This window comes from Nicotiana tomentosiformis, chromosome 4 (genome assembly GCF_000390325.3).
Source record: "Nicotiana tomentosiformis chromosome 4, ASM39032v3, whole genome shotgun sequence".
Lineage (NCBI taxonomy): Eukaryota > Viridiplantae > Streptophyta > Magnoliopsida > Solanales > Solanaceae > Nicotiana > Nicotiana tomentosiformis.
The window spans coordinates 62677004-62701935 of record NC_090815.1 but is presented as its reverse complement, the minus strand read 5'-3'; the positions used below and the strand labels follow the sequence as shown (position 1 = coordinate 62701935).

Genomic DNA, 24932 nt, shown 5'->3' with positions numbered 1-24932 from the left:
AACATAACCGCATTGGTGTGCAGATAACCAATCGATCACAACCCATCGCAGCATAGGAGAGTAACAAATGAGACATATCAGAACATAAATGCGATCCACCCTGACCGATAATATACCCCTTCATAATAACTGTGCTGGGAAGATAAATCTGACCCGATTTAGAACACACTTCCTTATTAGACCTACTAGTAGCCTCCAAATCAATTCCGATCCTTCCGAAGTAGGTAGATAGCCTCCACAAATCCCACAATAACATATCTATAGTACATACCATCAGTTTCCAACCTCTTAACATACATTCACCGTTCACAACCATGGAACAATCTACCACGAGAACTGTCATGCCCCGAACACAGGGAGCACGACCGGTGCTCAACCGAGTAAACCCAGTCGAGCAAGCCTAATTTAGATTAACCTCTCATCATTACTCATGCATGATTTACCTTAACATAGTTAGATCTTGACTTTCAAATTGAATACATTTGGCTCAATGGCCCATAAATTCTTTCTCATGATGGTTACACATCTTTATAAATAACTGTAAATACTGTGAACATAAATACATGACAAAACTCAAATCTTTAATTACATGACCCATAGTGTACATGGAGCTTCTATGATAATAGATACCTAAATACATAAAATGAACTAGATCCAAACACCCACTAGAACTGTAGCGGCCTCACCATAAGCAGAGTAGTGAAGAAAATCCCTATCAAAGATCCATATCATCTTGTAGAAGTATACCTGCATCCATTAAAAGATGCAGCGCCCCCGGCAAAAGGGACATGAGTACATGTGGAATAGTACTCGTATGTAAGGCAGTCAAAACAACATATGAAAATACGGTAACTCAAATAAGAGGCAAATAAAGTATATCAAGAAACTACAAAACATCCCAAAGAATCACATTTCAAATCTTATTATACTGGCATCATTCTAAACTTCTTTTAGGATCAACTGAGCCATATGAACTATAAGTGGAATATATAATATAATGTAATTGTAACAACATGTACAAACAAGGCCAATGAAAGTGGCACCTTCCTCCCTTATTTTATACATATACATGTCATAGACCGTCTTTAGTGTTCACATATCATATTATACACCTATGCATCTCATAGACCGTTCACAGTATCACCTATACAATACACCTGTGTGTTTCATAGACCGTTCACAGTGTTCACTTACACAATACAAATACACCTATTCAAGGGCTTGGAAATACAATATGAATATGATGAATCATGATAATAGTAAAAAGGGCTTAGATAGCCGTTAACGTCAAGCAAATTTATTAAGAGCTTCCATTAAAATTTATAGATATTAAGCCGAAGATCCTCTATAACCACCTTCACACAAAGAGGTCCTGCCGCCTCACCCCAACATATGCGGGTGAAGGTGTATCACGATACCACGATCTCTACACAAAGCGGCCCTGCCGCCTCACCCCAATATATGCGGGTGGAAGTGTATCAAAATAACATAATCTCTACACAAAGCGGCCCTACCTACTCACCCCAATATATGCGGGTGGAGGTGTATCACAATACCACAATCTCTACATAAAGCGGCTCTGCCGCCTCACCCTAATATATGCGGGTGGAGGTATATCACAATATCATAATCTCTATACAAAGCGGTCCTACCGCCTCGCCCCAATATATACGGGTGAAAGTGTATCACAATACCACAATCTCTACATAAAGTGGCCCTGCCACCTCACCCTAATATATGAGGGTGGAGGTGTATCACAATATCACAATCAAATATATAACTCAAAGCGACATAGTTTGTCATTACATTTAAGGTTGTAATTTCCTATATCATTGAAATACTTCATGTTCATGGTCATCATAGAGAAACACAACTCATTACATTAGCACATGCTTGGTAAATCAATAAGTTGATTTCAATGGCACATGAGCCCAATTTCTTTTCTTAAGGTTCATCATAATTTAGCATAGGACATCCCCCTTCCATCTCATTTTTCACTCCCTTGACATCTTGAGGTCATTAACTAGGTTCATGACTCTTGGTGACTTAACAATCGAAGTCATTTACATACATTATTTCAGAAGCATACAACTATAGTTGAAACCATTGGGACATACAACACCTCATAATTCTCGTTTTGGCAAATGACTACATTTCATGTTCATACCATCACTTACTTGTACTTGCCATGGGTGATCATAGGATATCAAGAACATTTAAAATATTTAGGAAAACTGTAGCCTCTCCTCATGAGGGCATAGGAGCTTATAACACATTGGAAACACAAGTACAAATATGTTCATCTCATAAACTTTCACACGATATATCACTTCACTATTACTTTCAACTACTTACAACATCATTATTTCATTAGCTCCTTTTGCCATATATATTATTCTTCATTCATGGCACTGTGGCCGTATATCATATTCCACATTTCATTTCTTTACTTTCAAGGATTATCATCACAAACATCATCATATAGAATACTCTTGAAATACGTTTCCCCAAAAAGGGCAATACACAATCTCAACTCATGAATATGTAAGAACTCAAAACCTATGGAAATACCTACCAAGCATAGCATTAGTTAGAACAACCACATTTGGACATGACTTGAGTATATAAGCTTTTGGATTATTCTATTTTCGGAGTCAATTTGGAATAGTTGAATCAAGGCTCATTTCATAATATTTCACACATCATTTCATATCATTGGTGCTATTGGCCACAAGTATAGCTTTTATTCTTGGCACGGTGTTCACAGTTTATATCCCCAACTCACTACTTTCACTTTCAAGCATCTTTATAGATTATCGACAATAAGAAATCCCTAATCACGACTTTTAGTATACCTATGAGCAATTAAGAGTCTTATGCATACTGAAACTTCTTACATAATTTGGCATAATAGCCTTCACTTGAAACACTACTTGGAGTCATAATATTTTTATACCCAACTCATGCTTTGAACACATTCCCGAAGGATAACATCATATGATAAGAGCATCCGAAACATATTTTGAACATATACCTTTCAACACAAGGCTTACTCGGAATAGTTAATTTATAATGAATAACTCGAGACTTACAACAACCTCATGGGATTCAACTCTAGGAGAGAAGTTTAGCCAACATACTTTGTTTGAGCTTTCCTTAAGTTACTACAATGCCCCAACACTTCTAGCAATAACAATCTATAGGAAGATAGTGAAAATCGGTTGATAATTAGAAGGATTCCCATGATGTAACTCTCTTAGAAATTTTGTCGAACACCTAACATGCGAAATAGACTACAAGGCTCTACAATGGAAATCCCTTTCTCCCTCAACCAATTTTAACAAGAAACTACCCAAAATGGTTTATTAACCCCACATACTACAACCTAGTGTCACATGTATGGCCTATTTCCAATCCCACAATATATTTGAACTCATAACCTCTTGCATGAAAGTTTAGGAGTAGGGCTTACACGGAAATATGATGATCTAGTGATTGGCTTCCTTGATTCTTAAAGATTGGTGCAAGATTGGATGATTTGTATGTTAGGTTTTCTCCTTCTCTCTCTAAAATGCACTTACCTCTCTCTAGACTTACCAAAAAATCGTCCCAAATTAATCCCTAATGGCTATTTAACAAAATAGGGTCGGGTTAAAAAAAACCACAATTTGCACAGCCGCGCCGCATGGGGCGCCACGGGGCGAGGTCTGATAGTGAAAAATGTGCTTAGAAATGAAATTTTGAAGTGTTCTGGAAATCCCTATAGTAATTTGGTCATAACTTCATGTAGGAGTGTCCAAATGACAAATGATTTGAAGCGTGAGAAAATAGACTCGAAGATCTTACATTTGATAGGTTGTTCATCACATAACTCTTTATATATATGTAGATATGATCGTCCAAAGTTTGGTCTTATGCGTACTCATTTGGAACTTTAGTCTATCATGTAATTTTCCAACTTGACTTAGACTTAGGCCTCTCCTTAGTCAACACTTCACTTATAATATGCCTCATACACTTATTATCATATCCAATTGATATTCATCATATTAATAGTCCTCGTCTGCACACAAAATAATATAATTGGCACATATCAACTTTCTTAATAGTGCTTAAGTACTTCGAAATTTTCCGGGGTGCTACACATGTAATACTCGAACACGTTATTTCCAAATACCGTTGGCGCACTTTAAAATCTTAAATCATTAGGAAATTTTAATGGGGCCTTACATTCTCCCCCACTTAGGATCATTCGTCCTCGAATGAGGGTTAAAGTCTTCCATAGACACCTAATGTGACTTAAATCTTTATCTACATACCAAAAGCTCCAAAATTTGGCTAACTCCCCAAATTTTCAGAAATTTCGCCAGAGTCTCCCCTGTAATTGGGCCCTATCCACCTGCCAGAGAATCACAGAAATCAATCCTAAACAACATATAGATAACACCACATTTCACCATATACATGAAAACAACAACCATGACTCTCGAGACCAACTCTATGACCTTGCTTACCTTGGTCGTATCCTTGACTTTTCCTTCCTCCATTACGAGGACAATTGGGCACCTCACACATTATGTCTGTTAAATGCATCATTTCTTTAATCCTTAGGCCTTTCTCATTTTTTAGCACGATATGCAAAAATTCTTTGATATTAACAAGGGAACTTCGAGACTAACTCGGAACCTTAACGCACGATCGGGGATAGAAGAAGAGAAACATTTCCTAAATGTCGTTGTAGCCTCCCTATTATAAGTGTGGCCGGGAACTCACCGATAAGAGGGACTCTACTGACACAGCTCCATGACACCTTAGGATTCTTAAACCATGCTCTGATACTAAGTTTGTCATGCTCCGAACTCAGGGAGTGCGACCGATACTCAACCGAGTAAATCCAGTCGAGCACGCCTAATTTACATTAACCTCTCATCATTACTCATGCATGATTTACCTTAACATAGTTAGATCTTGACATTCATATTGAATATATTTGTCTCAATGGCCCATAAATTCTTTCTCATGATGGTTACACAACTTTATAAATAGCTGTAAATACTGTGAACATAAATACATGACAAAACTCAAATCTTTAATTACATGACCCATAGTGTACATGGAGCTTCTATGATAATAGATACCTAAATACATAAAATGAACTAGGCCCAAACACCCACTAGAACTGTAGCGGGCTCACCATAAGCTAAGTAGTGAAGAAGATCCCGATCAAAGATTCATATCATCTTGTAGAAGTATATCTACATCCACAAAAAGATGCAGCGCCCCCGACAAAAGGGACGTGAGTACATGTGGAATAGTACTCGTATGTAAGGCAGTCAAAACAACATATGAAAATATGGTAACTCAAATAAGAGGCAAATAAAGTACATCAAGAAACTACGAAACATGCCAAAAAATCACATTTCAAGTCTTATTATACTGGCATCATTCTAAACTTCATTTAGGATCAACTGAGCCATATGAACTATACGTGGAATACACAATATAATGTAATTGTAACAACCTGTACAAACAAGGCAAATGAAAGTGGCACCTTCCTCCCTTATTTTATACATATACATTTCATAGAGCGTCCTTAGTGTTCACATATCATATTATACACCTATGCATCTCATAGACTGTTCATAGTATCACTTATACAATACACCTGTGTGTTTCATAGACCATTCATAGTGTTTACTTACACAATACACCAGTGTATTTCATAGACCGTGCACAGTGTTCACTTACACAATACAAATACACATATTCAAGGGCTTTGAAATACAACATAAATATGATGAATCATGGTAATAGTAAAAGGGCTGAGATAGCCGTTAACGCCAAGCAAATTTATTAAGAGCTTCCATTAAAATGTATAGATATTAAGTTGGAGATCCTCTATAACCACCTTCACACAAAGAGGTCCTGCCGCCTCACCCCAACATATGTGGCTGAAGGTGTATCAGGATACCACGATCTCTACACAAAGTGGCCCTGCCGCCTCACCCCAATATATGCGGGTGAAAGTGTATCACAATACCATAATATCTACACAAAGCGGCCCTACCACCTCACCTCAATATATATGGGTGGAGGTGCATCACAATACCACAATCTCTACACAAAGCGACCTTGCCGCCTCAATATATGCGGGTGAAGGTGTATCACAATACCATAATCTCTACACAAAGCGGCCCTACCGCCTCACCCCAAAATATGCGGGTGGAGGTGTATCACACCGCCATGCCGCCTCACCCCAAAATATGCGGGTGGAGGTGTATCACACCGCCATGCCGCCTCACCCCAAAATATGCGGGTGGAGGTGTATCACACCGCCATGCCGCCTCACCCCAATATATACGGGTGGAGATATATCACAATATCACAATCTCATATATAACTCAAAGAGACATAGTTTGTCATTACATTTAAGGTCGAAATTTCCTATATCATTGGAATACTTCATATTCATGCTCATCATAGAGAAACAAAACTCATTACATTAGCACATGCATGGTAAATCAATAAGTCAATTTCAATGGCACATGAGCCCAATTTCTTTTCTTAAGGTCCCTCATCATTTAGCATAGGACATCCCCCTTCCATCTCGTTATTCACTCCCTTGAAATCTTGAGGTCATTAACTAGGTTCATGTACTTAACAATCAAAGTTATTTACATACTTTATTTCAGAAGCATACAACTATAGTTGAAACCATTGGGACATACAACACCTCATAATTCGCTTTTCGGCAAACGACTACATTTCATGTTCATACCATCACTTACTTATACTTGCCATGGGTGATCATAGGATATCAAGAACATTTAAAATATTTAGGAACACTGTATCCTCTCCTCATGAGGGCGTAGGAGCTTATAACACATTGGAAACATAAGTACAAATATGTTCATCTCATAAATTTTCACACTATATATCACTTCACTGTTACTTTCAACTACTTATAACATCATTATTTCATTGGCTCGTTTTGCCATACATATTATTCTTCAGTCATGGCACTGTGGTTGCATATCATATTTTACACTTTTATTTCTTTACTTTCAAGGAATATCATCATAAACATCATCATATAGAATACTCTTGAAATACCTTTCCCCAAAAAGGGCAATACACAATCTCAACTCATGAATATGAAAGAACTCAAAACATATTGGAAATACCTACCAAGCATAGCATTAGTTAGAACAACCACATTTGGACATGACTTGAGTACATAAGCTTTTGGATGATTCTATTTTCGGAATCAATTTGGAATAGTTGAATCAAGGCTCATTTCATAATATTTCACACATCATTTCATTTCATTGGCGCTATAAGTCACAAGTATAGCTTTCATTCTTGGCGCAGTGTTCACACTTTATATCCCCAACTTACTAATTTCACTTTCAATCATCTTTATAGATTATTGACAACAAGGAATCCATGATCATGACTTTTAGTACACCTATGAGCAATTAAGAGTTATGCACATTGAGACTTCATACACAATTTGGCATAATAGCCTTCACTTGAAACACTACTTGGAGTCATAACATTTTTATACCCATCTCATGCTTTGAACACATTCTTGAAGGATAACATCATATGATAAGAGCATCCGAAACACATTTTGAACATATACCTTTCAACACAAGGCTTATTCGGAATAGTTAATTTCTAATGAATAACTCGAGACTTACAAGAACCTCATGGGATTCAATTCTAGAAGAAAAGTTTAGTAAACATACCTTGTTTGATCTTTCCTTATGTTACTACAACTCCCCAACATTTCTAGCAATAACAATCTATAGGAAGATAGTGAAAATCAGTTTATAATTAGAAGGATTCCCATGATGTAACTCTCTTAGGAATTTTGTCGAACACCTAAGATGCGAAATAGACTACAAGGCTCTACAATGGAAATGCCTTTCTCCCTCAACCAATTTTAACAATAAACTACCCAAAATGGTTCATTAACCACACATACTACAACCTAGTGTCACATGCATGGCCTAATTCCAACCCCACAATATATACGAACTCATAACCACTTGCATAAAAGTTTAGGAGTAGGGCTTACCCGGAAAGATGATGATCTAGTGATTGGCTTCCTTGATTCTTAAAGATTGGTGCAAGATTGGATGATTGGGATGTTAGGCTTTCTCCTTCTATCTCTAAAATGTTCTTACCTCTCTCTAGACTCACCAAACAATCATCCCAAATTAAGCCCCAAAGGCTATTTAACAAAATGGGGTCGGGTTATTAAAAAAACTATAATTTGCATAGCCGCGCCGCATGGGGTGCCACGGGGCACGGCGCGGCAGTGAGAAATGTGCCTAGAAACGAAATTTTGAAGTGTTCTGGAAATCCCCACAGGTGCGCCGTATGGGGCGGCGGGGTAGTGTCACCTTTTGCCAGCATTTGGTAATTTGGTCATAACTTCTTGTAGGAGTGTCCAAATGACGAACGGTTTGAAGCGTTAGAAATTAGACTCAAAAATCTTACCTTTGATAGTTTTTTCATCACATAAATCCTTATATATATGTAGATACGTGTGTCCAAAGTTTGGTCTTGTGCGTACTCATTTGGAACTTTAGTCTATCATGTAATTTTCCAACTTGACTTACACTTAGGCCTCTCCTTAGACCCCACGTCACTTATAATATGCCTCGTACACTTATTATAATATCCATTTGACATCCGTCATATTAATAATTCACATCCACAACTTGAAACCCTACTATAATACTTGCATCTCTGCTACATACACAATCCGATGGAAGCTTCATACTGACTTCCTATGAGATTGGTACTCTTCTAACTGGCTTTATCGTAGAGCCGTTATAGAATATGTCTGATGTACTATCTCTCTTATACCTCTGATATTAAGAGTGATTCTGCAATGGTTTCAATCACGATTTCTATAATTCTCTTGGTCCAATAATCAGACTTTTGATTTACTTAGCTGATGTAACTCTTTAGTTTCCTCTTATCTCTCAGCCTTTATGTAGGGTTAAGCTATCTTCCAATCTGTGGCTCAGGGCGATCTACAGTAAGAAGAAAGAGTGACAGTTCTAAATGCCCTGTAGTCTCCTGCTTATAAGTGTGGTGCACAACTCACCCATAAACAAGACTCTACTAGACACGGTTTGTAGACTCCCTAGGAAAGAATTGCTCTGATACCACTTTATCACGCCCTAACCTGTGGAGGCGTGGCTAGCACCTGGTGCCTTACTAGCCTGAGCAAACCGCTCTATAACTCATGATCGTTTGACGAAAACTAGAACATAGATAGGCCGACTTGGCTAAATTCATTCTTTTTGTTACTATCATGGGCCAACATGGCCACAACTCGTAATGTATAATTGTAAGTGGGCAAACATTATCAGCGATCCATCGTATTTAAAACATGAATACATACGGGCCGTCATGGCCTCTGACATACTTTATAAAATAAACTTGTGTCTACAAAGCCTCTAAGAGTATTCGACATCAAATGGGGCAGGGCCCCGGCCTACCCATAAGTCTGTAGCTAAACTCTTACATGATGACTTATAGACTCGGCCGCACTCCTAATGAAGTGGGGTCTTACCGATCCTTCACCGAATGCTAACCTTGTCTACTATGAGGGCTCGTCAAAATGGTTACCTACACCTGCAGGCATGAATGCAGCATCTATAATAAAAAGGACATCAGTACGAATAATGTACCGAGTATGTAAGGCATGTAAATCGGTATATAAAAGACATGAAATAAAGGACTCAACCTGTAAGTCTGGATAGCTCTGTGAATCATGAAACATTTATAATGTTATGCATATGCATGTAAATGTCATACCATGAATAGGTATACAAGTACATAACATCATCAAGCCTCTAAGGGCATCCCATCATATCCTCTCGGCCTCTGTGGGCAAAATCATCAACGTATACCAGCTGATCAGGTGGTTATGTGTATTTAGAGCCATAACCTTTCCCCGTACCCCATATACATATAATATACGTCTATATAACGCCATCTGATCATGGGTCAATATACACATATAAATGAATGTAATGCATGAGAAGTAAGTCAATAATATCTCTCAGAATGTCATAAAATCATTATGCCTTCGATTAATATCATGAAATAAACTTTGTCAACTTACGTATTTTCTGAGACCCATGAACAGACGATAGAATAATAGGATACATGGGGAATCAAGAACATAGGAACCCCTAGTACTTTTAAGAATAGTGTCATTTGTGAAAGTTGCGCATTTGCTCGTTTTGTTTGTATCATATGGATCATGCCAAACGAAAAGAAGGGATAGCCTTAACATACCTTTGTCGTTTACCTAACCACACGACGTCAGTTCAGCCCGTTAGTACATCAATCTACAACAAACAATAAGGGACCATTGTTAAGCTTACGGAAGCTAGAAATTAACACAAATGAGCGATTAGCTCATCTACGAAATTTTTGACAGCACCTCCCCTTATTCTTTTCACTTTCCTCAAATCCACAAACAAGACCAACATGTCTAAAATATCAACAAATATATTACATCAATATCCAACCTTATATCCATCGCAATACATCACCAAAATAGTCCACACAATCTCATACAACAACCAAGTGCTACTTTGCCCTTTTCCATTCCTATAACTTAGCTAGAACTTGAATACACTTCAATAATGACAACAAAAATATAATCAGGTTATACATACTGATTTTTAAGCCACAACACCACAAAAAAAAATGAACTCCTAACAGTCCACAAATTACAACAACTGAAAACTAATTTTCAGATTATTACTTCATCAATTCTTACTCCCACAACTTAGTTAAAACACCAATAAGATTAAACACAACATGTCCAAGACAATACTCTTACATGACAGCCATATAATAATATGAAACTACTCCAAACAGTCCATAATACCACAACAACTTCAACTCAATTTCCAGCCCCTACTTCACAAGTCTTTCACCAAACATGCTAGCTAGAACTTAGATAAACTAAAATATATGAAGGAGGGAGGATTTTCTTACCTATATTAGATCTTATAGGGATGAAACAATGGTAGTATATTGCCCTTGATGGCCATTAACTTGCTTCACATCAGATCCTTCAAGATTGGAGATTACCCTTTAACTTGAATTAAAAGAAGAAGAAGATTATCAACAACTTCTTGAGAGTTTAGAATAGGTCAATTTGGGAGAGAATTTCGTGGCTCTCTTTATGTTTCTACTACTTGGATATTATGAGGATATATGACTTGATTCATCCCCAAAAAGGGCCCTCTTGGCTAACCTACACATGTCCATTTAGGTGGACTAATTTGGGCCTTCCCTTTTAGCAAGTAGGTGACACACCTACTTGTCACCTACTTCGTTAATTAATAGGTGTCACATGCTGCCCTTATTCACTTAGACATGTATCTTACACTCATTTAATAGTCACGACATGTGTTAAGTAGCTCAAACAAGTATCCCGATAAGCAAGCAACCATATTTTATGTATCCATTACCTCATTTGTTTTTTTCTAAATCTCATTCAACTTAACTTACTTAAGACTTCGATAAACTTTCCTTATCCTTGTAGAGGGATTTCATTCCTTTTGAGCTTACATCAACCGACTTACAACGTACTTTTATGTACAAAAATATGGGGTGTAATATAATAGTCCTCGTCTACACACAAAATAATATAATTAGCACACATTAACTTTCTTAATAGCGCTTAAGTACTTCGAAATTTTCCAGGGTGCTACACCTTTAATACTCGAACACATTATTCCCAAATACCGTTGGCGCACTTTAAAATCTTAAATCATTAGAAAATTTTAACAGGGCCTTACAAGAACCCTTTTAGTCTTCAAATCCCTAGAATACTAGAATCTCCATATCCGACCACAACTACACTACTCAAATAAATGACACATTCCTCACATGTAGTCATCCCACGAGAAGTACTTCTATAATTCTTTTATGCCACAAAGCAAAATCTGTACATCAGCAGTTGATCAACCAGGCGATTACCGTAATACCATTCAGGCATCAGCAAGTTAAAACACAGTGCGCCTTCTGGAGTACGCACCCTTCTTAGGTGGTATCAAATAATGCTAGCATTCTTCTAAATATCTGAAATCGTCCATGTTGTCTAGAACTCGTGACCCCATCCAGGCAAAAATCATAACACGCAACACGTTCCTTATGCCAGTAGCAGATATCTAGCTCAAGTTGTGGTCGACACTATCAAGAACTCTTCGAGGACAGCCCGCACATCACCAAGCCATCGGAATGGAACTGCCCCAACAGTCACGCAAGCCATCAAACCTAAGTGTATTGCCACAGAATGCTGGTGAAGCATTACCGCACCCAAAGACCAGTTACCTTTGTTGCTATGCTGACCCACGACCTGACTCATTTCTTCTAATCCTCCTCAACTTGTCTTCAGGTCAACACATTCCCTTATCAATACACAATGATCCTAAGTCAAAGCTCGCTATGGAAGACCATAGCACAAACCACGTCGTCCTAAAAACCATAAACCGCTGTATTTCCTTTGGAGCACCCAACAATGCTGCAACCGAGATACCCACTCTGAAGAGACCTTCTCTGAATCTGAAGATATTTCTCTAACCTCTCTAATACTTAAATGTAGATTTAACAATGATACAGATATACCGCAAGTTCCAGCACCATCCCATGAAAATCTCAGATCTTAGTCATGTACAATTTTGGGGAACCCCTTAACACTGCATATATACCTCAGACCCAAGACTGATATGACACTTGCCAATGCAATTTGATCGTCGATAGTAGACTCGCCCTCTTGGTGCGTAGTCATAGGACACAACATCCAATGATCCATATTACTAACCTTCATAAGCTCGTACAACACCAATCAGATACACGAACCAGTTGCATCCCACACTTGAACAACTGAAGATCTACTAACACCTCCACGTCCTTAGTCTAGACAATACCTCGAGATAATGATCGAGCATCTATGGCCCCCTCGTAGCCCATCCACAACATTACAAATCATTGGAGCATAGCTGATACCGAGCGCCCAACATCATATACGAGTGGATGTAAAGGGATACAAGATATATGTTTCAAGCTGAATCAATGCCGCATGATAAGGAATGAAAGGAGTGGTTACTAATAGTTCTGTAGCCTCTCGAAGATAAGTATAGACGTCTCCATATTGATCCGCAAGACTCTACTGAACTTTCTTATGACTCGAAGCAGCTATGAACCTAGAGCTCTGATACCAACTTGTCACGACCCCAATTTTCCACCTTAGGATGTCGGGATGGAACCTAGTCTCTAAGACTAGGTAAGCCTATCACATACTGATTTAATAACAGAATTGAACTATTTAATCATTTATCACAAAACCATTAAATGACATACATAGCCGTAAGTGGCCAATAGTTATACATTTCCCAAAAGCGATAGTACGGAGTCATAAACACTACTAAAACATACTAGAATTTTTAAACACAATACTGCTTTCAATTACAATTTAACAATAACATAATGAAGTAAGATGGTAACTTCGAGGCCTGCGAACGTCAAGCATATATACCTTGAAGTCTCCCGTCGTGTAGACACAACTCTCAACAATACAATCAGAATACCTGCATCTGCACAAAAATGTGCAGAAGCATTATGACAATTCAATTAAAGGCATGGGAAGAATCTTGGTAATCTAAACTGGTCAAATACCACATATAGCCCGTGTACCCACTAGTCACCTTGCTTACATGGCTTTCACATAACACAAATAGCACAATCAATCCAAATCCTAAGGGGTAGTTTCCCCTACATAAAGTTAGGCAAGATACTTACCTCAAACAAGCCCAATCGATAGACTAGAAGCGTCACCCCGATCAAATCATCCTTCGAATGACTCGAAACTAACAAAAAGCAATTCAAAACCATCAAATAATGCTATAGGAAGAAAACCCAATCAATAAAGGTCGAATCTTTACACATTTACCCAAAGTCAACAAAAACATTAAGCCCGGGACCGTACCTCAGAACCGAACAAAACTCACAAAATCCGACAACCAATTCAAGTACAAGTCCAACCATACTAATTTCACTCAATTCTGACTCTGAATTGGTGTTCAAAACTCAAATATTCACTTTAGAAAGGTTTAGACAAAACCCCCCAATTTCTCTTTTGAAATCATCAATCAAATGTTAAAAATGAAGATGGAATCACAGAATATAATCAAAACCGAGTAGAATACACTTACTCCATGGAAGAAACTTGAAGAATATCCTTGAATTCTCCCAATCCCAAACTTTCAAGATGAGAAAAACTCCAACAACATTAATAGTCAAAAATGCCCAGATGCTCTGCCTCATTTCTTATGCCAAATGATCCCAAAACTCACTGTTCATGCCTCCAATGGATTCCTCATAAATTTTTTGTAAAGTTAGACTTTTGAATCACTCCATTTGACCCTATAATGAAGGAGATAAGTTGATTTTAATATTTGAAATAGTGCAGATTTTTAAATACGAATTTAGTAAAATGACCATAAATTCTTCATATGATGTCGAAACTTGATGATTTCAGTTTCTATGGTTCCAAAATTACGATACAGATATAATAATTTCATCGAAACACAAATCAAAGACTGTTTACTCTATATGATAACCTTTATGCTCAAATCGACTTTAAAACCGAAAACAATCACCATACAACCCAAACGTATCCATAACTCATAGGAATTTGAACAAACTTTGTGGACATGAACAAAATCATCATACAAATTTATTGAAATAATTAAAACCCGATTTCGAGTCCGTTTACCCAAAAGTCAAACTTTGGTCCTACTTAAAGTTTCTAAAATGAGAATCATTCTTCCAAATCAATCCTTAACTGCTTGAAAACGAAAACTAACCATACATGCAAGTTATAATACATAATATGAAGCTACTAAAAGTCTACCATTGAATGGAATGCTAAAGCTCAAAACGACCAGTCGGGTTGTTACACTAAGTATGTAATTGCAATTTAAGCAAATAACTCAACAGTAGAGATGACCTCAGTGGGTCTCAACAGAATAAGCATATAGCCTAAACATGATTTCTAACATGATTCACAATTCATATAATCAAAGAAGTAGGGAGAACATGGAGGAAACAAGATATAAGAGCAAAGCAAGTTTAGTCACAATCTAATAGTCGACCAGAATCATGATTTTCTCGGCACACGCCCACACGCTCGTCACCTAGCATGTGCGTTACCTTGATACATATTTTATATCACAGTTCCCAGGGTTAAGTACCCTCAAATCAAAGTTTAGGTATGTTACTTACCTCGAACAAGACGAATCCAATACCGAGCAAGCCAAACTATACTCTAGAAATGCCATCCCGCGCGTACCGACCACCAAACGGCTCAAAACTAACCAAAAGCAATGCGAGAACATCAAATAATGCCAAAGGAAACAAACTCAGTTGATAAAGGTTGAATCTTTAAATCAAAGCTCAAAAAATTAACCAAAAAGTCAAACTCAGACTCGCACCTCAGAACCCGACAAAACTCACAAAATCTGACAACTCATTCAATTACGAGTCCAACCATACTAATTTCACCCAAATCCAACTCCGAATCGATGTTCAAAACCCAATTATTTACTTTAGAAAAGTTTTGACAAAACTCCAATTTCTCTTGTTAAATCTCATCTTTTGATGTTAAATCTAGAGATGAATTCATGTAAATCTCATAGATATATGTTTGAATCACTTACCCCAAGCTTGTAGATGAAGGTCTAGGTTGAAACCCTTCAAACCCGAGCTCCCAAGTCTCTAAAGTGGTGAAGAATGAAATCAAAGTCCAAAAATCCCATTTATATAGTGCAAGATCTGATCTCCCACAGTACTGACCGCACTTCTTTTGTGTGGTCCGCACTTTCAAGTTCCGCAGCCACAATCCATATTGTGCAGCCACACTTCAGCAGCAACTGCACTACTAGTTTTCAGTAAATTAACCATAACTTTCTGTACAAATACCCAAATGATAAACGGATTATTTTTCTAGAAACTAGACTCAAAGGGCTACAACTTTTATTTTTGGATCATCTCCAGATTCCTTATAGATTGCAAGATATAAGCTCCCGAAGTTGGACCAATAAACCTGCAGATTTCCTGTTGCGGCCCTCAGTGCGATCCGCATTTTGACCAATGCCTCCGCACTATGGGGTTTGCGGCCGCACTTCGAAAGTTCCCTCAACACTCTAGAAAGTTCCCTCCGCATTCCTACATCTTCATAACCTCACCAAGGTGCCGAAATGCTCAAACTTGATTAAAACTCACCCGAACCTCTCGGGACTCTGTCTTATCATTCCAACAAGCCCATAAACATTATCTGGACCTATCCAACGTCTCAAAACACATACGGAAACATCACATCAAATGATCAAAGACCAAATCACATGTTAAACTCTCTTAAGTTCATAAATTTCTAACCTTCCAACCAAGTGTCTGATTCATGCCTAACCAACTTGGATCACAATCAAACTTTGCACACAAGTTTCAAATAAAATAACGAACCTATTCCAACTCCCAGAACAACAATCCGAACTCGACAACATCAAAGTCAACTCCCAGTCAAACATATGAACATTCCAAATCTTTAAATTTCCAACTTTCGCCAATTAGTACTGAAACCTTCTAGAAACATCCAAATGCAAATACGGGCATACGCCCAAGTTCAAAAATCACCATTCGGACCTAATGAAACCATCAAAACTCTGGTCTGTGGTCAAATACACAAAAGTCAAACTTGGTAAACTCTTCCAACTTACAGCTTCTAAGATGAGAATCCTTTTTCCAAATCAATCCTAAATCACCCAAAAACGAAAACTGATGATACACACAATTAATAATACCTCATACGGAGCTACTCATGACCTTGAACCATCGGATAGAATGAAAATGCTCAAAAGGACCGGTGGAGTCGTTACAACCATGACAAGCAAGTGTTGAAGAATACATTAAAGTCAGTTATCATTTGTGTTAATCCTATGAGGATTAATAAAAGTTAGTGACTAAAGACTTAGAGTGAACTTTTGTTTATGGATAAAATCCCCCTTTGGACTCCTGGCAATTCAGAGTTCACAAGGGTCTCGTGGACCTCGAGCAGTGCTTGTGTCAGGGAGGGGTACCTTAACCTTAAACCAAATTCACACCCAAATACCCTTAATCATCCATACTTACTCTTCCTTAAAGGTTTGGACATAAATTAAATGTCCATTTAACAGTTAGCATGAAAGCAATAGTGAACACAAGGATTCAGACACACAGAAGTTCAACAAAGCTATAGAGAGCATTATCATTAGAGTGCAAGGATATGAACAGTTCAGGACATTGGCTTCAGGATCCTTTACCAGAACACTAAGTATAAAGGCAAACTACTGCCAGTAGACTTATAGGATCTAGTAATATCAATGGCCTTAAGGTTGATCATAACATGCATCAGAACACTTAGAAAGATCATTACTAAGAACACATACATAAAACAAGGAAATCTATTGTCATATTATCACTAGATGGATGCTATCTCTAATCAATTCAAGTTCAGAAATGCTTGGTTAAATGATATGGGCATTAGTAAGTGACAGGGAAGGAAATGCCCATTAATTGTATTACTCTAATGAAGGTTTAACACTCCAGGTTCATTAACCAGGATCATAACACTTAGAATAAGTCAACAAACATGTAATCTTGAAAATAGTCCAGAGCTAACATTCATATGATTGAGACCCTACTTCATTGAACAACTACACTAACAACTGATTCAAACTTCCCTACGATGATAGCAAACAACAGAGACATCAATGTAAGTAGAAAAGTCAGTTTTTCCTAATTGTATGATATCTAGTAGTAACAATGTACATTTTAATAGGTTTTCACACTGTTAGAGCCAAATAACACTCCAGATCAGGTTCTCCTATACATGGTGGTATTAGACAGACATGGAGCAGTAGGCAAAGGTGTCCATTCTTAGTTGATTAAAATAGAACAAACAGATCATAGTAAGTTCATTTAAACAGGTAAGTGAGTTCATTAACAAGTTACTCAAACAGAGTTCAATTCATGGTCTTCATATACACAGGTTATCATGATAATCCATCTCATGGAAACATGATCAAGTCTGGAGTTATTTTAACAAAATATATTAATATGAGAGAACAGGAGCAAGTCCCTCAATGAGGGTCATTCGTTTGAGTGTAACATAATAATGTGGGATGGTCAAGATTGAATATGACTGTAAGTATAAATCTTAGTAGGCAACACAGTGATCCAAGCATACAATTTACTCAAGCTAAAAGCATAAGAAGGGTTCATAAAAATCACTAGACTAACAGAAGTAGCATGATGAGTGTGGGCACAAGCATAGCAGTCAATACGAGTTATTCAATCATCATAATACTAAAGATTTTAGATACACACTCCTATAGAGTTCATAGTCATGAGATAGTGGAGGGACATGGCAAATCAAAACACATCAAGTGAGTAGGTTCAGGTTTACCACATGATTTCAAGCCACAATAATAGACTTATATGAGTCACTAAGAGCACAGAACAAGACTATCAACTAGGGTCATCAAAGCCAACAAATCAGACATAAGAATTGTAATGAGACTCACTCATTGAACCAAGATAAAGCAACATAACTTCATAGGCATGTTGATCTTACTACTAGAGATACAAGATCATAACAAGATATTAGGAAGGGTTTAGAAACATGATTTAATTGATTTATCTGAGATGATAGTGTTCATATAGTTACTTCTCAGCTAACATGGATGAATCACACATAAAATCAGCATAAGGTTTTAATTCAACAAAATACAAAGACCTAACAAGATCTGTTACTTAGGAAAACAATACAGAATCATCTTAACTAGATAAACTATGAGGGTTAAGGTTTAAATGATCATTACAGATTAAATAACAACACAAAGCAATATAATTATCAGGAAACATTATCAGCCTCAAAAGAAACATAATAACATGAAGATCCGGACATAGTAAAAGCAGTATACTAGCATGTTCAGCAGGTGTTTATCAGTAAACGACATAAACATAGAGTCACATAACTAATTTATGAAAAACTAAAGAGAAGAGGTCAGTCTACACTGACCTTTTGTGGAGCAGCAAACCAAACAGATGCTAATAGTAGTCTAAGATATCTAAAATTACTATGATCAACTCACAGTAGATTTAACTCAAACAAAAAATGAAAAGAAGAAAGAGAAATTAGAAAGGAACTACTGGAACTCAAATTTAGCAGAAAAGACTTGAACTTTTAATTTCTTTCAGTGTATGAATCGGTGGTGTTAGGTGAGTATTGATGTTTGTTAGGTGAGAGTATTTAAGGATATATTTATATCGGCCTTCAAGCCTTAGAGTTTCGTTGAGTTCGAATAGTTAGTGGAGAGTGACGACTGATGGGTGATGATAGCAATCGGGGGTGAAAATCCGAAGAAAAGAAGGGGAAAAGCAGTGGAAATTTTACCTCATCACGATAATGGAGGAAGAGGACCGTTAAAGCTATGGCATCATCGGTCAAGCCCTAGTGTCCAGAGGTCACAGCGTTTGACCTCTAGACAACGAATAACAATGATGAAATCAAAGATAATCGCCATGCATGCTCCGATTTGACGGAACAGATGAAGGATTGATGGATTCTAAGGTTGCATAATTTAGGTTTTTGCTCTGATTTGGGGATTTTGAATCAAATCAATGAAAGGGGAAAGTTTAGGCGGGGATTCACGGCTAGCAGGGACAGAGGAGATGATTCAGGTTTGATTGAGGTGACCTTGCACTAATTTGTGCAAGGGTTTTCAGATTGATGGAGTTGCAGGATTGAGAGAATATGGATAGAAAGAGTAAAGGGTGGTGGCGGGTCAAACGGGTGAATGATTAGTGTTGGAAGGGGTTTGGTTAGTTTAATGTGAAGGGTGGAACGTGAGCCATTGGATCTGTCGATCAACGACTCTAATTTTTAGGAGCATAAAATGATTAATTATGAAACAATGATGGCCATTGAATTTCTTTGATCCAATGGCTGGAATAAAATACTGTAGGGTATTAAAAATAAGAGGAAAATTAAGTTTAAACATGGACCATTGATTATTTGGATCAATGGTCCAAACACACTATGCTTCCGTTGTGAGTGTAGAAGAGGGGTGACGTGCCGCTTGTTAATTGGCTCAGGTGGGGTGACACCGATCGCCAACTTGGATGAAGAGGTGGGTCTGAACCGGGTCAAATATGTATTGAGCTTATGATTTGGCTCAAATCAGCTGGTATTTGATTTAAAATGTGGCCACATTGCATTTAATTAGATAATTGCAATTGTAGCCTTTTGAGCTTTTAACACCCTTTAAAAAATTAAATTATTTAAACTTAATTAATCTTAATTAGATGCAACAAAATATAATCATCAAATACATTAATAATTACTGTAATTAATTTGTTATTGAAATTAGTTATAATACTTCATATGTGAAAACTAATTTTGGCTAATTAAAGTAATAAAGGTAGTATAGTTAAAAATTAATGACTAATTTATTAAATTAATTATAAAACTTATTTATTAAGATATAAAAGTTATTTTTATAATTTAAGACCGTAAGAGTAATATAATTTATAAATATTTAATACTAAATTACTAATAATTTAATATTTCTTAATTATTATTAAATTATATCTTTCATAAATTAAGAAAATAGGTATTATTTATTTAAATATATTTTAATACATTCATTGCTAATTAATAAGCGTAAATAAATTAATTTTAAAAGGGACGGCCAAAATTGGTCGTCAACACGCGTTGATTTCTGTACTCATAATATACTTCTGCACAAATCGTGAAGGTACTGAGACAGGTCTAGCAGGTGGTCATATAAGTGCGTAGGCACAGCTGCTGAGGAGACTTTGTGGTGAGCTGCTTACTATGCTACGATCCGCTGAACCCAAAGTCCCCTTCCTATTTATTTACTAAATTCTATCTATTTTCTATTTCAGACAGTTGTTGTACTATTGTATATTCCAATAGATGCTTATATACTCGTGGCACTGGATTTTGGGAATTTTGGTGTATCGACCCGGTCGGTCGTTTCGAGAGTTGTAGTCCCGTTCCCCTTTTTCTGCTCATTTTTGTGCTTCATTGTTGTTTTATGACCTATCGGGTTAATTGGTTCGGGTCTGGAGAGAATTCAGAGTGAATTGAGACACTTAGTCTCTTAATTGAAAGCTTAAGTTGGAAAAATCGACAGGATGTCGACTTATGGGTAAACGACCTCGGATTGGAATTTTGATGGTTCCGTTAGCTTCGTTGGGTGATTACGGACTTAGGAGCGTGTCCGGATTGTGATTTGGAGGTCGGGACTAGAATTAGGCTTGAGATGGCGAAAGTTGAAATTTTGGAAAGTTTGACCGGGAGTAGACTTTTGATATCGGGGTCGAATTGGATTTCTGGAAGTTGGAGTAGGTTCGTGTGGTCATTTATAACTTGTGTACAAAATTTGAGGTCAATCGGACGTGATTTGATAGGTTTCGACGTCGTTTGTAGAATTTGAAAATTTCAAAGTCCATTGGGCTTGAATCCATGTGAAATTTGTGCTTTTGATGTTGTTTGAGGTAATTTGAGGGTCCGACTAAGTTCGTATTGGGGTATAAGACTAGTTGGTATGTTTGGTTGAGGTCCCGGGGGCCTCAGGTTGAATTCGGGTGGTTAACAGACTTAGAAGTAAGTTGAGGAAGCAGCTGAAGTTTTGCTGCTGCTGGTGTAATCGCACCTGCAGAGTGGGAACCACAGGTGCGAGCGCACAAAAGTGGGAAGGAGCTTGCAGAAGCGAAAAGGAGGAGGCTTGGCAGTGACCGCAGGTGCGAGGTCCTTTCCGGACCTGCGAGGCCGCAGATGCAGACCTGTTGCGCAGAAGTGCTTCCGCAGAAGCAAAAAAGAGTGCGCAGGTACGGTAGTTGGAGAAGTTAGTGATTTACGCAGAAGCAGACTTTCAACCAGAAAAGCAGGACCGCAAAAGCGGGATTTGGGCCGCAGGTGCGGAAGACCTGGGCAGAGCATATAAATGCGAGACTTCAATTTTTTGAGAGGGTTTTTGAAGAGATTACTGAGGTAAGCTTCTTGCGTTCATTTTTCTTCAACAATGATGTTTCCCCACTGAGGTAAGCATCACAATACCCTTGACCAAATTGACCCAAAAGGGTGATCCTTTTTGGTGGTCGGATGAGTGTGAGGAGAGCTTTCTGAAGCTCAAGACTACCTTGACCACAACTCCAGTTCTAGTTTTGCCATCAGTTTTGGGCTCTTATACAATGTATTGTGATGCTTCTCAGATCTGCATTGGGTGTGTGTTGATGCAGGAGGGTAGAGTGATTGCTTATGCTTCGTACCAGTTGAAGCCTCATGAGAAGAACTACCCTATTCATGATTTGGAGCTAGCTGCCATTGTTCATGCGTTGAAGATTTGGAGGCACTACCTCTACGGTGTGTCTTGTGAGGTATTTACTGATCATCATAGCCTCCAACACTTGTTCAAACAGAAGGATCTCAATCTGAGGCAGCAGAGATGGTTGGAGCTGGTAAAGGACTATGACATCACTATTCTGTATCATCCAGGGAAGATCAATGTGGTGGCCGATGCCTTGAGTAGGAAGGCAGTGAGTATGGGTAGCGCCTTGCTTTTCTTCCCGTTGGAGAGAGACCTATTGCAGTTGATGTTCAGGATTTGGCCAACCGGTTTGTGAGATTGAAGATTTCAGAGCCCAGTCGTGTTCTCGCTTGTGTGGTTTCTCGGTCTTCCTTATTTGATCGCACTAGAGAGTGCCAGTATGATGATCCTCATTTGCTTGTCCTCAAGGACAAGGTTTAGCATGGTGATGCTAGAGATGTGACTATTGGGGATGATGGGGTATTGAGGATTTAGGGTCGGATTTGTGTGCCCAATGTGGATGAGCGACGTGAGTTGATTCTTGAGGAGGCCCACAGTTCGCGGTATTCCATTCATCCGGGTGCCAAGAAAATGTATCAGGACTTGAGGCAACACTTTTAGTGGAGGAGGATGAAGAAGGACATAGTGGGGTTTGTAGCTCGGTGCTTTAACTATCAGCAGGTAAAATATGAGCATCAGATACCGGGTGGCTTGCTTCAGAGGATAGATATTCCAGAGTGGAAGTGGGAGCGGATCACCATAGATTTCGTAGTTGGGCTCCTACAGACTTCGAGGAAGTTTGATGCTATTTGGGTAATTGTGGATCGGCTGACCAAGTCCGCACACTTCATTCCTGTGGGCACCACTTATTCTTCAGAGCGGCTGACTGAGATTTACATTCGAGAAATTGTTCGCCTTCACGGTGTGCCATTTTCTATCATTTCAGATAGAGGCACGCAGTTTACATCACAGTTTTGGAGAGCCGTGCAGTGAGAGTTGGGCACTCAGGTGGAGTTGAGTACAACATTTCACCCTCAGACGAACGGGCAGTCCGAGCGCACTATTGAGATATTGGAGGATATGTTATGTGCATGTGTCATTGATTTTGTGGGTTCATGGGACCAGCTTCTGCCACTCACGGAGTTTGCTTACAACAACAGTTATCAGTCGAGCATCCAGATGGCCCCGTATGAGGATTTGTATGGGAGGCGGTGTAGATCTCCGATGGGTTAGTTTATGCCCGGTGAGGCTAGACTGTTGGGTACAGACTTAGTTCGGGATGCATTGGATAAGGTTAAATTGATTCAGGAGCGGCTTCACACGGCGCAGTCTAGACAGAAGAGCTATGCCGATAAGAAGGTCTGTGATGTGTCTTATATGGTTGGGGAGAAGGTTTTGCTAAAGGTTTCACCCATGAAGGGTGCTATGCGGTTCGAGAAGAAGGGCAAGTTGAGCCCTCGATTCATTAGTCTGTTTGAGGTACTTCAGAGGATTAGGGAGGTGGCTTACAAGCTTACCTTGCCACCTAGCTTGTCGAGTGTGCATCCAGTATTTCATGTTTCCATGCTCTGAAAGTATGTTGGCGACCCGTCTCATGTATTGGATTTCAGCACGGTTCAGTTGGATGGTGATTTGACTTATGATGTGGAGCCGGTGGCTATTCTGGGTCAACAGGTTCGGAAGTTGAGGTCAAAGGATATAGCTTCAGTGAAGGTGTAGTGGAGAGGTTAGCCCGTTAAGGAGGCTACTTGGGAGATCGAGCGGGAGATGCGGAGCAGATATCCACGCCTATTTGAGACTCCAGGTATGTTTCTAGACACGTTCGAGGATGAACGATTATTTAGGAGGGGGATGATGTAACGACCTGGTAGGCCGTTTAGACGTCGTTTGTAGAATTTGGAAATTTCAAAGTTCATTAGATATGAATCCGTGTGAAATTTGTGTTTTTGATGTTGTTTGAGGTAATTTGAGGGTCCGCTTAAGTTCGTATTGGGTTATAAGACTTGTTGGTATGTTTGGTTGAGGTCCCCGGGGGCTTCGGGTTGAATTCGAGTGGTTAACAGACTTAGAAGTAAGTTGAGGAAGCAGGTGAAGTTTTGTTGCTGCTGGTGTAATCGCACCTGTGGAGTGGGAACCGCAGGTGGGAGCACGCAGAAGTGGGAAGGAGCCCGCAGAAGTGAAAAGGAGAAGGCTTGGCAGTGGCCGCAGGTGCGAGGTTCTTTCCGCACCTAGGAGGCCGCAGATGCGGACCTATTGAGCAGAAGCGATTCCGTAGAAACAAAAAAGGAGTGCGCAGGTGTTGTAGTTGGAGAAGTTAGTGATTTCCGCAGAAGCAGACTTTCAACCACAAAAGCGAGACCGCAGAAGCGGGATTTGGGTCGCAGGTGCGGAAGACCTGGGCAGGGCATATAAATGCGAGACTTCAATTTTTTGAGAGGGTTTTTGAAGAGA

The 24932-nt window shown here is 38.6% G+C and overlaps 1 long non-coding RNA gene across 3 annotated transcripts; it reads right to left on the bottom strand.

Annotated features, from left to right (window-relative positions):
* Positions 1–512: 512 nt before the first annotated feature.
* LOC138910635 (uncharacterized) lies at positions 513–19924 on the bottom strand. 3 transcript variants are annotated; one of them, XR_011415771.1, is made up of 7 exons: positions 19541–19924; positions 15334–15421; positions 14262–14472; positions 13849–13916; positions 13586–13643; positions 10327–10379; positions 513–747 (listed from the first exon to the last, which is right to left on the bottom strand). It is a non-coding gene; the product is annotated as an uncharacterized lncRNA (long non-coding RNA). The 3 variants fall into 3 exon arrangements; XR_011415773.1 differs by lacking the exon at positions 13586–13643; XR_011415772.1 differs by lacking the exon at positions 15334–15421.
* Positions 19925–24932: the final 5008 nt, after the last annotated feature.